The following is a 16242-nucleotide window of genomic DNA, read 5'->3' as shown; positions in this document are numbered from 1 at the left end:
CACAGAGCAGGGCGGCATCTCCCTCCAGTCAGCTCAGGTAGGAAACAGCCGGAGGTGAGCACGGGCGAGATTCCGCTGAAAGCCATTTCTTCATGGGCTGTCGGGGAACCTTCTGCTCTGGGGTCTGGGGACACTGAGTTCTCACGCGTGTGCTAATGGTCCCCAGCCCCCGGTCCCTGCGAGCTCGCTGGGAGGTGAAACCACAGCTCCGTCAGAGCTTCGTCTGCCGGGGCACAGAGGGTGCCCTTCTGAGCAAGGGTAGAGCATCACTGTCGGCTCAGTCATTACAGGCGATGGAAGACGGCGGGGCAGGGACGAAGAAAAAGACACGCCGCGAACGCCGACGTGCGCGTGGAGCGCTGGCGCGGGCCGTGTCCACGCTCAAGGTCAAGTCCTCGGCTGTCCCTCGGATCCCAGCACTGGGCCACGCCCGGCTTACCCGTCCTTGGCCAGTGGACATGGGGAGCCCCGCACAGGAGCCTGGGCCGCAGGCCGGGCTGTGACCGCGCCGTCCAGTCCGGCGGCCAGGGGACGGGGTGGCTGCTGTGGCCCCTCTACGTCAGGGGACAACGTGCAGGTGGCGGGGAGCGGGGGAAGCACGGAGAGCTGCCGAGCTGGAGACGCGTTTTTTGTGACGTGCTGCTCACCCGACACCCGCGAGCTGCTGTGGGGAAGGCACCGCCCGCACCTCCAGTCGAATGCTTTCAGGACACGAAGGGCAGAGGGGAGGCCCGCAGGGCAGCTGCACTGGGACCCAGCCCGCCCTGGAGCCGGCCGGGAAGGTGCTGTGTGACAGAGAACCACAAGGTGACCCGGCACGTCAAGGGAGCTTCTTCTAGGAGACAGACACCTTCGCCTGTGGCGGAGAGATCCAGCCCTGAAGCCGGCCTATGCGCAGCAAGTCCCAGGACCCAGCGGGCCCTCCCAGAGGCTGCTTAGTGGGGGACAGCTGGGCAGACTGCTCCCCGGGGTGCCACACGCCCGGGCTCTGCCGGGCCTTCCCGCCCAAAGGCCGACAGTCGTCCTGGGGAGGCCCAGGGGGCCACAGCAACCAGGGTCCCAGACTGGGGGGCCAGACGTCCCTGATCGGAAGCCTATCGCAGGACATCGCAGGACATTTGTTAATGACAACATTAACACGCTTGGTGGTTCATCACCAGACCCTGCCTGAGCACTAGGCGTGTGTCCACTGAACGTAGTCAGGGACGTCCAGGGTCCGGCAGGGCACGGGCTGGCATGCCAGGCCACCTCCCGCTCACTCCTGGGGTGCAAGGCCCAAAGGCGGCGGCTTGCCCCAGGTCACGAAGGCGGGGGCTCGCGCAAGGTCGCAAAGCGCCTCCCAGCTGAGGCTCCTTGGCACAGGGACAGCCCTGTCCAGGGGAAACGCGACCTGAGCCAGGAACACACACACATCTGCACCTTTAAATGTTCCAGCGGCCACGTTAAAAAGTGGAAAGAAACATGCAGAAACAACTTAACAACACATTTTATTTAACCCGATGCACCCGAAAATCACCGCTTCACCCTCTACACGGCGCGATGGCGGCGACGCCTCACCCGGGCTCCCCGTGCTCCGCGGCCCGTGTGACCAGTGGCAGGTGGGGCACGGCAGGCTCAGACGCCACACGCTCCCCGAGGGCTAGTCCCCCTCACCCCCCCGTCACCTTTTCCACTCACATGTTAAGAACTTTAGAAGTGTTTAGCTTCACCACCTCTGGCTTCAGAGGCGTCTACGGCGGTGAACCCCTCCCTGCGGGGTGGGACGCTAACTCCTTCCTGGAGACACAATGTAACCAGTTACGAGATGAAGACGACAGGATTAGCGAGCATTTCCAATTCTCCCTCTTTTGTAAATTTTGGAAGAAGAAACCGATTCTTGTCTGCAAATCAGTGCCCGATCGGTGAGCGCGCACCAACGCTCACGGTCACCGCCCTTCCTTTCCGATTCTCCTTTCTTCCTAAAAAAGTTCTTATTTGTAAGAAGCTTCTCTTATTTATAGTCTCTCCCCACCCCCGCCCCGGCTGTCTGTCTGTCTCTCGCCCCGCCCCCACCTCCTGCATTAGAAGGGACCAGCTCCACCATCAAACCAGGGGCCTGGCGACAAGTCTCTCCTGCTGTGCAGTTAGTACACCGCTACTTGTCATATGTGTCGAACACAGTGTCAAACGAAGCTTCTCTGAAACCCTCAGGTGACCGCTGCCCGCTCACCCCACATGGTGCCCAGGGCTGGGTCGGGGGCTCTCTCTCCCTAGGCGCTTGTGTCATTATCTGGGAGATGCACGTGAGTGAGAATAAACAGAGGAACTGGCAACGTCACTGGTGCTAAATAAACCTGCCCTGCCATAAACATGGAAGTTCAGAAATTTATTTTCAAAAGGCCACAGGCGTATATGTGACCAAACACACACACGGACACACACGCACAAACGGCGGCAAACGCAGCTGCTGAGAACAAGGCGCCCTCGGTGCGCCCTGACAGTAATGCGGGACAGGCCACCCCACTGGGGCTGGGACCGAGGCCCAGCACCAGACGACCAGGCACGTGCAGAGCCCCGGAGCCGCTGCGCTGCGGGGAGCCCCAGACGCAGCCCTCACACGCTGAGCGGCCCCGAGAACGGAGGGACACAGGCCTGACTCGTCCCCACCAAGCAGCCACCCAGGTGCCCCACGGCGGGCTCGGCGACCAGCAGTCACTGCTGTTCTGGCTGGTGGCTTAGAGGAAAAAAAGATGCTCCCCTCGGATCTGCTGAGCCATGAAGTGATTCAGCGACGGGAAAACCAAAAGCTGGCACAGAAACGCAGGGCTGCGCCGGGGGCTAAGCAGACGCCGGTCTGGGTGCGGGCGGCCAGAACAGCGAGCGAATGCTCGCACAGCAGCCCCGTGGAGTCGAGTGCAGCCCTCATGGCCTCCACCCCGTAACGAGGGCAGGCGGCCAGGTCAGCCACGCAGCGTGAACTGGAGAAAGCGGCTGCGAAGGAGTGTGCAAGCAGGGAGCCCGTCCCTGTGTTGAGAGTGTGTGTTTGCACGTGTTGTGTGAGTGCACCGTGTGCATGTGTGCACATGTGTGCTTGTGTTGTGTGCATTGTTGCGTGTGCGTGTGTGCATGTTTGTGTGTGTGCCGCGTAATATATGTGTTATATGATGCATTATTGTGTTGTGTGTACACATGCATATTGACCTGCATTTATTAATGCAATAATGTTACATGAGTGTACACATGTCCCCGTAATGTAATAATTTCTGTGTCGCATATCACGATGTGTTGGTGTGCATGTTGTAGATTCATTATTAATGCATGTGTGCTTTGTGTGCGTTGTTGCGTGAGTGTGTGTGCATGTGTTGTGAGTACACACGTGTGTGTGCTTGTGTTGACTGTGCATTGTTGCATCAGTGTGCGTGTGTGTTTGTGTGTGCATGTGTTGCGTGTGCATTGCTGTGAGTGCACGTATGTGCGTGTGCATGTGCTGTGAGTGCACATGTGAGCGTCCGCTCTCACACTCGGGGTGGGGGGAGTGACAGCTCAGTTGGAGGATGAGTAGGGACTCATAGGGCGAAGGGGACAGAGCGTTCCAGACACAGGCGTGTAAAGACGCAGGACAGACCTGGCCTGGTGCAGGCGCCTAATGACCACTGCGGCGGGAGCACGGAGCGCGAGGAAGGGCGGGGCGCCCGCGGGGGTCAGAGCAGGGGGCGCGGGGACCGGATCTGGGCTGCAGGGATGAGCCTGACGGAGCAGGACTGCGGAGCAGAGGCCCCCCGCGGCCTGTCCACACAAGGCGAGCACACGACATGGGACGCGGAGCCAGCGAGGTTCAACCAGTGACCGGCCGGGAAGGGTGTGAGGGACGTGGAGGGAAGGCGGTCGCGGGCAGGGCCCGGGGGTCCGGCGTGGACACAGTGCATGGCAGCTTCGAGCAGGAGACGAGGGAGACAGGAGGAAGGCTCTGGGTGCCAGGAAAGGGCTGAGACTGGGCGTCTGACGGGAGGGACGACGTGGCGGAGAGCGTGGGGCTGCGGCGTAGGAATCAGAACTGGGGGGACACGGAGAGCCGGGGTGACCGCCCTGCGGGAAACCAAACGAGGGCGGGGAGAGGCCCCAGCAAGAAGAAACCTGGGACGGAGCCCCGGGAACGACACGCGAGACGCCCGGGCCTCCTTCCCTTCCCCTTTCCACTGCTTTTCCAGTTTTGAAATTTGACACACAAAGATGTAAGAGTCACCTTCCCCCCGAATCACAGTCCTTAACTAATTACCGTTAGCCACGCTTAAAACTCACGCTCTTTACCCCTGCGGTCTGCCATGGGCAGCAGGTGGACGGCAGGTTTTCAGCTACCGAAACAAAGCTATTTGAAGACGACTGTCTAAGCGGTGACTCGGTCCGCCTGGTCCGAGACGGCAGAAGCCACCTCGGCCCTGTGGACGCAAGACAAGTTGCCAGCAAGTTAACTTCACTGGGGACAAAATCCGAGACCCGTTTTGCGATTCCGCCCCCAACTGGTGAGAGCGCCTGGCGCCAGGCGCTGGGCTGCGGGGTCTTCCCCTCCGAGCTCAAGCTCGGCATCCGAGGCGGCTCCAGGCTGGCGGAGGGCTCCCCGCACGCAGCCCTCCGTCACCGAGGCGCCACGCCCGGAGCCAGGACACCCCTTCTGCCTGCACTGGCGTTTCACTGAGCAGGATTTGTGTGGATTCGCCTGAGCAGTAGCGATTTCTTCGGTCTCGGGGTCTTCTTGTGGGGTTGTTTCCCTTCTTGTCAATGACATCTTCAGAAGTGCCCCTTCCGAGTCCAGAAAGTAACCTAAAATGGTTGCGGACCGGAGCCTGTCCTGGGGGGCCCTGGCTCCGGGAGCCTCGCGGGAACCGACACTCGGAGCCCACTCGGGTGGACGCCCACGACCCGAAGTCACAGAGCGCGTGAGAAGCCAGCTCCCGGGGCCCACGGCGGCAGACGAGCGGTGGATCAGACTGTGGTCTCCCACTTGGTATCATCGATATTTCCGTATCGCTAGCTGTGGTATGTAAAATAACTACGTTTAGAGGCAGAAGAGAACATTGAAATATGCGCGAAAAAAAGGACACCAAGCGACAGGACAGGCGGATTTGGGAAGAACCAAGGAGAACGTCCGGGGTCGAAGAGCGGACCGGACAGAGGCGCAGGCAGAGCCGCGGTCACTGGGAACGCGTGCTCCAGAGGCCGGGAGGGTGGTGCACGCCAAGAACGAGGCAGGAGCAAAACTCTAGAAAGTCATGACGGGACTGATGAAAGACACAGAACTTCGTCCCCAGGAAGTATATTAAATCCGTAGCAAGATTAAAAAAAAAAAAAAGGCATCCGCTCCGAGACCCCACAGTGAGACTGGAAAACCCCAGAGCCAAGAGGACAAAGCAGCCAGAGAGAAGACGCACTACCGACATCGGGCAGCGGAGCCGGCCGCCCACGCCGTGGCAGCGACGGCACGTGCTGCCAGTCGAGTCTCCAAACGGCCGGTGCCACGCACACCGTGTCCTCCGCCCACAAGGTGGCTAACGTTAGAAATATAAAAGCTCTATACGTTTAGAACATAAAAATGTCTTCTGTATCACTCACGGGTCACAGGAGAACAGTATCAGAAAATGCTAACGCTTAGAATTGAAAACAAGATACTACACCGCCCAGTACAGAAAGACGGCTGCACAGCAGAACCAGGCATGGAAAGTTCCAGCCTTCGCGCTTATGCTAGAAATCGAGTCTGAACAATTAAGAACTCACACTCAGAAAAAAAACAGAAAAGAAGTTACGCTCTCAATCTGGTAACCTAGAAAGGGAGCTCCAGAATCACGCGAGGAGCACGGAAGCAGAAAGCCATGACTCAGAAAACAGACACGATGGCCGCGGCCTCGAAAACCAAAGCTGGCTTTGCCAACAGCCACCAAACAGGCAACCCCCGTGGAGATGACTCAAGAAAGAACAAAGGTGAAAAGCATTTCAGGAAGGAAAAGGGCAGCTTAACGTCAGACCTCGCAGTGACTCGGGGACGGCCTGCGTGGAGTGGCAGCGACGGCCACTCATGGAGTGGACGGTGTGCTGGGCAGCTGCAGGGTGGCCCCATGGTCACGCCCTTGCTGACCCCCTCCCCCTGGGGGCGGGCCAAACCCAGTGGCTGGTTCCTAACAAAAAGGCCGCAGCAGTAGTGACGCAAGGTCACCTCTGAGACAAGGTTTGAAGACTGTGACTTCTCTGTCCCTCTCTCTCTCTGCCTCCCCCCACCCCTCTACTCCACGTCTGCGTGCTCCAATAAGCAAACTGCCACGCTGGGGAGGCCCTCGGAACGCAGCCCGCCCCCCCCGAGCCTTTGTGTAACACCGGTGACAGCCGACCGCAGCCTCGAGAGGCCCCGAGCCTGAGGGCCGCAGCGCCGGTGAGGCGGCGGGCTGTTTAAAGCCAGCGAATGCTGCATCGCTCACTACACAGCGACGGGTAACCGAGGTAGACCACTCCCCGGAAAATAACTTACCGAGCCTCATTCAGACGGGCCTGGAAAACCCGGACGGTCTGCGACTGTTAAAGATAAGGAAATCGAACCTACTGAAGCGGATAGAAAATAACACTGAACGTCAACCCTACTTTAAAAAAAAAGAAAAGGGAGAATCAATTCTCTGTAAATACGATGTAGATCTTAACTCAAATAAAAGCATGATGCTTTACGATAGCCCATGATAAAAGAGAAAATATGTGAGCGGAACGTAAGCCCAGGACTGCACGGGAGCGGGCAGGGGCTAGGGACCCACGTGCAACCGGTCCCTCCGGTCGGATGCGACGTGAGCTCTTTCACACAGCAGGAAAGAAGCAAGGCCACCCAACTGAGACCGTGAGACCAGCACGATCCAGACCCCAAACCCAGGTGGGGCCAGCACGACAGAGGGCGCGATCGGCCAAACTCGCTTCTGAACATACGTGCAGAAAACTCTAAACATTAACGAACCAAATACAGTAACGGAACAATGAGTAACCGGCCATGGCCCGGCCGGGCACTTCCGGGAAAGCCAGGGAATCTGCTCCCGTCCGCCACCAGCTTCACAGATGAAAGGAAGGAGACCCTTACGTAATCAGACCGATACGTGCAGAAAAAGTCTCTGCTAAAACGCCACTCTCAGTAAAATCCTCGTAGAAACAAGTGAACCTTCTTAACCCGTCACGGGGCATCTACAGAAAAACAAGCCTTCTCTCTTTTTTTGTGATTTCACTGCTGTAAAGGGTGACACCCGAGGACACATTTACAGGCCTCGAGCCTGCCCCGCTGTGTGCCCGCCGCTCAGAGAAGTAGCTGCTCATTTCTCCCGGGACGTCACGTTCCAACACCAGAAGCTGGGGGAGGCCTTCCTGCCCCTCCCCCGTTTCAAACGTGCCGAGGGGACCCCTTCAGGTGTGACAGGTGTCCGTCGTTCTGTGCAGGAGTCGCAGGCCACCTGCTTTTCTTCCCTTGGCCGGAGACCGTCTCCCAGCTGCCGCAGAATGTTCAGTGAAGCCACCGCGTCTGCCGGGCGAGGCCCCCGCCTTGCCGGCATTTCCAGCGGCACAGGGCCCACCAGCACCCCCGCCCGTGCTCCCCGAGGTGCCGGTTTGAACGGCCTGGCGACGCACGGCAGGTTCGCCGACGGCGCGTGTTGACTGCCTGCCGGTCCTGTGTCTACCGCTGCCTCGACGCTGCTTTCACACTTTTGACTGAAGTGTGACGTACATACAGGAAGGCGCGCACATCTCGACCTTGTCCCTTCAACTCACACAAACCAAACACGCCGAGCCACCAATGCCTGCATCGAGAAACCGTGCTCCGGGTGTCCCCAGCAGGCCCCGCACGCCCCCGCCCCCGCGGTCCTAGGCGTCCCCCGGAACATCAGTCGGCACGGCCTGCAGACGTGTGCCTCGTGCTGCGTGTCCGCAGGCGGGTGGCACGCACCTCTGTGCCTCACGCCTTCTGCTCGGCCCCCCTCGGCTGACGCGCACTGTCACGGCCGTGTGGTGGCCAGATGCGCACGCTGGTGCCGGCCCGCACGCGCACAGCCTCCCGCCCAGGTCCGGCCACGTGGTCCCCAAGCACTAGCTCGTCACACTTTGGCCACCCCACTGGCATTTTTGCGTGGCTTTGATGGTGCTGCAGGCCGGTCTTCAACCTGCTTCCTTCCTGTCTCGTTGCCTCTGACCCCGGAGGCGCGGGGGGCGGTTCAGAGCCAAGCAGCCCACGTTTGCGGCAGCATGACGGGGGGCGGCAGCACCATTTCCGTCAAGTCAGGAGCAGGACGAGAGCACCCCGAAGGCCCAGGCAGTGCCGCAGGGAGGAAAAATGTTACAGGCACAGGAGGAAACACAGCCACCGCCACTCCCAGACCATGTGGACGTTCGCACGGAAAATCCCCCATATCCACCAACCGATCTCAGAACGGGCAAGGCGACTGGCTATAAAGTCGACACCGAGGAGGAGTCTAAGAAATGTTTTTAATTAAAATGAATTTTAAAAACACACTTACAAAAGCAACAAAAGTAATTGGGGCCCCTGGGAATCAATTTAACCACAGAGTCTAATATAGCGCGTGGACTGGTACAGAACCTAACCGGAAGTCCTTTCAAAAGGCCTACGTGGATGGAGATGTGTGCCGTGTTTACGGCGGGAAGGCTTAACGTCACACAGACAAAAAAGTCCCCTCAAACGGGCCTCCGGAGTCAATGCAAGTTCAGTCAAAATCCTGGCAAAGTTCTGCATGACACTTGACGAGCTGATTCCAACACGTACACGGAAAAGCAAAGGTCAAGGACGGCCCGGCGCTCTGCGGACCCAGGGGGAGGACGTGCAGACGGCGAGGCAGGGGGAGGGCTGGCGGTCACAGCACCGCCCACGCAGACACACCGACCGATGGGACGGAGCCAGATGGGGGCGCGTGGCCGTGCGGGCACCACAGGTCAGCAGGGAAAGCGGAGGGCTGGCGTCAGGACAACGAGTCCTGCACTGGGGACAGAAGCCAGCCGAGCTCCCTCCTCCTCCGCACACGCAGACAGGACCCCAGTGCGGAGGGCGAACTCTCCGACCTCTACGAGGACGCACAGCCCACGGTGCGGGCGGCTTCGCAGCAACACTCGGAAGGCGCTGCCCGTAAGGGGAAGATGGGTGAATGTCCCGTTCAGCTAAGACTTTCCATCCATCCCAATCGACTGAGAAGACGGGACAGGGCTGGGAAAAGGCACGTGATACACGCGTCACGACGCGAGGTTAAGAAAACGCATCACACAGCACCGCACGGAAGGAGTATGTAGGAGAAAGACACGACCCAGCGCAGCGCGGGGAGAGGACCCCGCAGAGGACACCTGCGCGACCGGGAACGGGAGGCGCTCGACCTCGCCGGCAGCGAACGCAGGCCGAGGCCACAGGCCGGTGCCGGCGCTCTGCACTCCCTGCCCGGCAGAGCTCAGTGACAACACCCAGCGCTGTCGGCCGCGTGGGTCCCCCGCACACACCGCTGGTGGTCGCCTGGGAAGCAGCCGGGGACCACCGTGTCAACCGCCCACGCCCGCACCGGCCGCTCCGAGCGCCGGGAGGGCTCTGCAGGACGCTGCGCGGGCACCAGGGGAGGTGGACGCGGAATGTCCCATGGAAACCGGTCGGGACGAGGAGCGAGTCCCAGTAAGGGCCAGCACGTTCCGTACACTTTCCTCTCCCCAGACCCCAGGAGCGCCCGCTCGTGCCAGAGCCACAGGGCGTGCGCCTGTTCCCCCTGGCGCCCTGGTCACAGGCCCCCCTCCTGCCTCCGGGCCGTGATGTGGGGCGGGCAGCCCCCGGGTGTCACCTGCACGGGAAGTCTGCGGTTTCTGTCATTCGCTTCCTGACTCTCCCACTTGGTCCTCATTTATTTAACTTGGTTACTTTGTTTAAAAACTTAAGCAAATATTTTAGACCAGAGGTTGTAAATAGAGGCCCAGAGGCTGAATTCAGGGAGGAGCATTTCTGATTTGCCTACAGTTTCTGGCTTGTCCCAGGGCCCAAAGCTCGTGAACTCTGCTCCTGCCCCGGGGGGCACGATGGCCATCGGGGCTGGGGTCAGGTGAGTGCGCCCGAGGTTTGCACGGCCACCGCCACCATCCTGTCACTGGCTCACGTTCCTGCCTGGTCACCGTTGGCATCTGTGTTTACAACTTTCACGTACAGCTTTGTTCCTCGAAAAAGAAACGTTTCCACCCAGTAACTCCCTAAACTGTAAAGGAGAGAGGTGAGCCGTGCAAAGCAGCTGGGGGTCCGGGACAATGCGTGCACCCTGGGAGCTGGGACAGAACCGCAGCCTCCACTGCGTCTCCCGAAGAAGGTTCTAGAACGTAAGTTACAGTAGCGCACGCCTCGATTCAGAAAGCTGAGAATAACCCCTGCGGTGACGTGTGCACTCAGACTTCTGTCCTCCTCCTCCAGGCGCCTGCTTCTGCATCGCCGACACCCACCCTTGCGGACGTCACAGCACAGGGGCCTGAGTGGCAGCTTAAGGAGACCTGCGAGAACCACCGGGCTTTTTCCAACCCTGAACCCAAACACCGCCCATGCCACGCGACCGCTAACAACCGCGGATGACCACGTCGCTAAGCCTGGTCTCTGAGGCCGTCACGGAGCCGCTCAGACCCACGTCAAGAGAGGACCTGCCATCCTACGGGAGGGGAGCAGGCGGCCTGTGGGACCCCGCAGGGAGCAGCTCAGCCTGGGCCGCATGCAGGGCCTGAGGGAGGCGGGCAGGGGGCGTCTGGGGCCGAAGACCCCGCCTGAAGCTCTTCGCAGAGCCCTGCCCGCCCCGTCTCCTCCCGCGGGTGTCACGGCAGTCCCAGTCCCGGGCTCGCCCGCCTCCCCGCCCCCGCTCGGCCTCCGAGGCGGCACGTCACACCCCAGCATCCGCGCCCTGCACGACTCAACCGACGCGATCGTCACTGAACAGTCTGACGTCTGTCTTATTCCGGCAAAAATCGCTGCTATGGAACCATATTTTGCCAGGTCGACTAATTGAGTAATTTCTCTCTAAATGTGAGGATTATGTGCATCTTCCTAATAAAAGGTACATTCACTCATTCATTCAACAACCACGCCAGTTAGGCTGCGACCGTCGTCTAAATTAGAAATCCATCTATGAGAAGCGTTGCCCGGTCGTCGGCACGTTCTTAAGAGTCGACAGACGGCTCTCCCGTGTGTGACAAGCCGAGCACGAGCGAACTGGCGTCCGCTGCGTTTCTGCTCTCCCAGGGCGGCCTCAGGCCGGGCGGGCGAGCTCTCGCCCCGTCCACCAGGGTAGGCTTCTACGAGTGAAAAGTTTTTCAATGAATATCCTGGGAAGCCGGTCATTCTCTTTCTGAAATGGAGCGCTCGCATTTGTTGGCTTTTCTGAGCATCCAGGTGGTTTGAGACCTTGGTTTGAGACCTGGATTTGCCACCTGCTCGCAGAGAGGCCCTGGCCACGCCTGCCCGCCTCGGTGTCGCCATCTGTGTCATGGGCGACACGGCGGTCCCCACGGGGCTGCTCTGAGAATTATGCAGCACAGGAAGCACATAAAGTGCCTGCTGGAGGCGCCACCGTCACGGCTTGGTTATGGCGACAACTCGCAGTGCCTCGGTCACAGAGCAGGGGACACACTTCTTGTCGGCATGTACTCACGAAGTTTTCAGGTCAGCAGGCACATGATGAGGAGACAGCCCCCACCTGCGGGCCTCCGGCTCGGCCCCACCTGGTCTGCAATGGCCACGTCTTTATTACTGATTTCATTCCCCACCCGCTTTCCGAAAGGGATCCAGGCGCCCCCCATGAATGATGCATGGCCTTCCCGAGTTGCCTGGGGACAGGCCTCTCCACTGCTGGCACGCTGCCCCCACCCTAGGCGCCAAGCTTCAGTTTCCAGTCCTGTGTGATGCAAAGCACTTGGCCTGGAGAAACTCTGTCAGCCACGTGTTCAAGGTCACGTGTTCAAGGTCACGTGTTCCTGCAACTTGGCAGCACTAGCATCACCACGTATCCTGCCTGCAACCCTCTGGCTACTGGGGAAAAGACATGGCCTGTTTAACCGCACACCCCGGGCCAGAGACTTCGGCCCTGTGGTGAGAGCCTGGGCCAACATTTCCCTCCTCCGCCCCGCCAAAACAGACACAGACACCGCCAAGGTTATCAGTGTTTCAGCCTCCTGCACATTGCTTGATGATCAAACACAGCACACTCTTCTAAATGACCGGACGGAAGACCGTCAGAGAAGGAACCATTATCGCGTTTGCGTAAAATGAAGCTTTTTAAAATTAGTCATTTAGGATAACTTTTAAGATTACTATTAAGTGATTTTACAAACGACAATTTAAGTCACAGTCCTTTTGCTTTACAATTTGAAACAAGTCGTTTAAAACTTCAAGCGTTCTTTGGTTAACCACAGGTAAAATCGTCAGATTTCCGAACAACTGCTTTACAAACGTCAGTCACCTGTACTGTAAACTTCTTAAGGAGAAGGCTAAGTAATAAAGACCTCAGTTACATTAAGTCCTTCAAAAAGCAGAGAAATGTAACCAATGTGCTCATCAACATCAACCAGCCACAACTGGTAACAGTGAATTAACCACAAGGCCAGAGTGGGCAGGACAGGACGGGACCGGAAGCCATGGCTTCAGCCACAGGTGCAGTCTGAAGGTGACGAGGGGCTGCATGCTCACTGTGGAGCCCGGGCACCTCGCCCACACTGTCGGCCCCTTCTCATGTCTCCCGTGTTCAGCCGGCTGGAACGTCAACGGAAGGGGTGTGTTTCAGGGGTATATATGTGACTGGACAAATTCACCAGACCCTTCCCCGCAAAATCCCAGGAAATCTGGTTCTTCTCGAATATAATCCCTGCTCATAAGGATTTCGACATTTCCCTCCCACCTCTGATTTCACAGAGATAATGGACTTTTAGACTGATGATTCTGGGAAGATGGGAGTCGGTGGAACTTAGTCTAAATTCTGGCCGCACCGATCTGTGACCTGACCGTCTGCCGGAAACTGAACCTCTGCGTTTCCACAGACCAGTCCTTTACAGGGTCAAAGTTCGATCACAGATTACACATCAAGGGCTAAGCCAGTGCATCAGGACCCACCTCGAGTGAACATGGGAAGCAGAAGCAAAAACGGTCACTTGGGTGATGTGCTTACTCTAACTTCCAAAACAAGACAACTACTCCCAGTTGGCCTCCCAGCCCTGGCACACAGACGCGTGGACGCACATAGCGTCTGAGCGGGCAAGCAGGCCAGCCCAGGGGTGGCGGCACCCTGCACGGAGTCAGCTTCTACAATCAGGACCTGGGACACATCAAGGACCCCTCCTGCATCTTCCTTCGCCACCCACAAGGCTGACTTTGCCCTGCTCTCTCTCGCTCTTCAGGCTACTGCTAAGATACAGGCTTCTTGGCAGACGTGCCCAGGTAGGGCCCCACGAGCATGTGAAGTCTGGTTCAAAACAGTAGGTGTGGCACATACCCTCCAAGGCCGGGAGAGGCCCTGTGCATCCCGAATGTAATTACACGCAGCTTTTTCTTTGAACAATGTAACGAACACAATCCCTAAGAAACACGGAGCAATGGATACAGACGTGGTAACAAGCTAACTGAAACTTTGAAAGGGCGGGCAGAACTGGGTTGACGGGGACAGTAAGGAAGTGATCAAGTTAGAGAATGTTCAGAATCTGACCCAGACCTCTTGCAGAGCTTTCAGACAGAGAAAATGTTGATTAGCAACCCCTGAGTGAGTCTAGTCAGCTCGAGGCAGAGCAGTGAGTAAAAACGTGTAGGGGACTGTCCAGGTTAGCTGGGTGTGACAGCGGGGCCCCCCGCATCAGCTCAGCAGCGTGGGTCTGGGTTCTCTGCGGCGCTTCTGACTTTTACTACGGTGGCCGCTTCCCATGGCAGTCTGTCAAGACCAACAGCCCCATTTTTCCAGCTCATAAGATCATTTTTCCTACAGAAAGGAACCCAACCGCTCAGGAATTCTCCTGGACAGGACGATACTGTGCTTAAAAATAAAAGATCTGGGAAGCCATTATAAAAACACTTCCCCTATTTCACTGAACTTCTCTCAAAGTTAAAAAAAAAAAAGTATAAATTTTCAAGGTGCTTCGACTGCTAATAATCCTCCTTTCCTGAGGACCTGGGGATCAGAGGGTCCAAGGTCCTCTGGGCCACCCTGGGGTAGGAGTGGCTTCCTCCCCATAGTTCTTGGATTATAGACCCATCACGTGACTGGGGCTGTGGAAATTCACAGTGGGTCTTCGGTCCAAACGCCAAAGTCAAAGCTGAAAAGTCAGCGCACCCCTCCCTTGCAGTCCACCTGCAGCCCTCCCCGCCCCCCCACCAGCAAAGACTGACACCAACACATGGCCGCTGCGTGCTAGGTCCGGGGCTCAGCGGGGTCCCAGGTCCCCAGTGCCCCCGTGCCCGGTCCGGATGCAGCACGCATTCCGCGGGCAGTGGGTCAGAGGGGCCCCGGCAAAGTCCAGAGACAGGGGACGGGGTGACGAACGCGCCCTCCCTAGGCCCGGCCTCAGGGCCACTCCTGGGGCTCCCCCTCCCCGCGCCAGCGCACCTGGCCGCGGCAGCCGGCAGCGGGCAAGCAGGGAAGCGGCCTGGGCCTCGGCGGGACAAGGCCCCGGGGAGGCCAGGAGGGGGGCCCGGGCCCCCGGACACCCCAGCTCCCCCCTCCCCCGTCCTCCCGCAGGCCCCGGCCCGGCGGGGCGCAGCCGGCCCACTGCGGCGGGGACCCGGGGCTGGGCGACCTCGGGTGACCGGGCGACGGGGCGGGGCGAGGGGCAGGGGTCCCACCTCGGGCGGCGGGGGGGTGGGGGGACTGCCTCGGGCGGGGGCTGGGGCCCGGCCTCGGTGGGGGCCGCGCCGCTCACCTGCTGGTCGCTCGTGTGGCCCCGGCGTTGTGTCCGGGCCGCTCTGGCCTGCGCTCCGGCCCTGGGCGCCGGCCCTGCGTCGGGCCTCAGCGAGTGCGGCGCCCGCCGCCCCCGGCCCCCATCCTCCCGCCGGCCCGGCCCGCCGCCCTCCGCCCTCGGCCGCGCCGCCCCGCCACTTCCTGTGCGCGCAGATCCCACAGTTCCGCCGGCGCGCGGCGGGGACACGCTGTTGTGGGGGAAGGACACGCGGGACGGCAGGATTTGGGGACACGCAGCGGATGCACGCGGAGGGGGACAGAGGGACACGCGGGGACACGGTGGGACAGGGGAAACATGGCGACAGGGGGACACGTGGGAGGACGGGGGCACAAGTGAGGCTCAATGCGAGAGGGGACACTCGGGATGGCCTGAGGGTTGTGTGAACCAGGGGCGGGAGGAGGGCGGGGGCGCGGGAGGGGGCCAATTCCAGGGGAAACCAGGGGAGTGAGGCTAATGAGGGAGGAAGCGAGTCGTGGGGCACCGACAGGGAAGGGACCGCCTTCCCGGTAACTGATGCGGGCAGACTGCCAGACCCCTGTGTTCGTCAGGTGAGGGACCAACAAAGGTCCACCCAGGCAGAACTGGGGGGCGCAGGACGTGGTGCGGGGGGCACAGACGGGGAACTGGACAGAGGTACAGCCTGACGGGAGGGGGGTCCTGGCAAAATGGGGACAGGCAAACAGCCCCACCACGGGCGTGCGCGGACCGCCCATAACTCGCCTGCCCCCCCCTCCCCCCTCCACCCTGAGAACCCCGTGGCCCTGGGGTTGCTTGGGCTTGAGCCCGCCAGGAATCCTTGTCTGGGGGGTCACTGCAGGGGTGGGGTCACGGTGGGGGGCGTCCTGGGAGCCTCAGTCTCTGCCGGAGAATCATGTTTCAGACCCATCTGCGGAGCCCTTTGACTTATGTATAGTTGGCACCTGCTGGCAACACTGTATCGGTTTTTAACCCTGGAGGAGATTTTCGTGAATGGTGGGGGAGGCGCCCTGAACTGGCCTCACTAGCCCAGCCTTTCGCCTGCAGTCACTGACCCTTTATCCCCTCCTGGCAGAGCAGTGGCCCCCAGCCCCCTGCACCCCCACGGGGCACCTGCCCAGTGGCTGAGCTTGGAAAGCGCCAAGAGACCGAGTGGACCAGGCAAGACAGCCCTGAGGCTGCGGCCCTCAGCCCTTGGTGACTGCAGAGGGTCAGCTCCGCTCCCCATTCTCTGCCCCATTCCTGGGTGTCACCTGATGCCTGCTGGGTCCTCAGGTCCACCTGCGCCTCCTGAGCCTAAAATACCAGGTGCTTTTATTGTCTCTGTGC

The 16242-nt window shown here is 59.7% G+C and overlaps 1 protein-coding gene across 3 annotated transcripts in view; it reads right to left on the bottom strand.

Annotated features, from left to right (window-relative positions):
* AGPAT3 (1-acylglycerol-3-phosphate O-acyltransferase 3) overlaps nt 1–15049 on the bottom strand; it is an 82004-nt gene extending 66955 nt beyond the window's left edge. Inside the window, exon 1 of one of the 3 annotated variants that reach the window (XM_039857930.1) lies at nt 14899–15049. The gene's annotated coding sequence lies outside the window, so the exon portion shown is untranslated. Of the gene's footprint in view, nt 1–6493; nt 6514–14898 lie in introns of those variants that run through there. The other 2 variants (XM_039857929.1, XM_039857931.1) reach the window with 2 other exon arrangements.
* Between the last annotated feature and the right edge of the window lie 1193 nt (nt 15050–16242).

Source organism: Pteropus medius, unplaced genomic scaffold, assembly GCF_902729225.1.
Source record: "Pteropus medius unplaced genomic scaffold, Ma_sr-lr_union100, whole genome shotgun sequence".
Taxonomy (NCBI): Eukaryota; Metazoa; Chordata; class Mammalia; order Chiroptera; family Pteropodidae; genus Pteropus; species Pteropus medius.
Note: the sequence above shows the minus strand (reverse complement) of the source record. Positions and strands in the feature narration are given on the sequence as shown.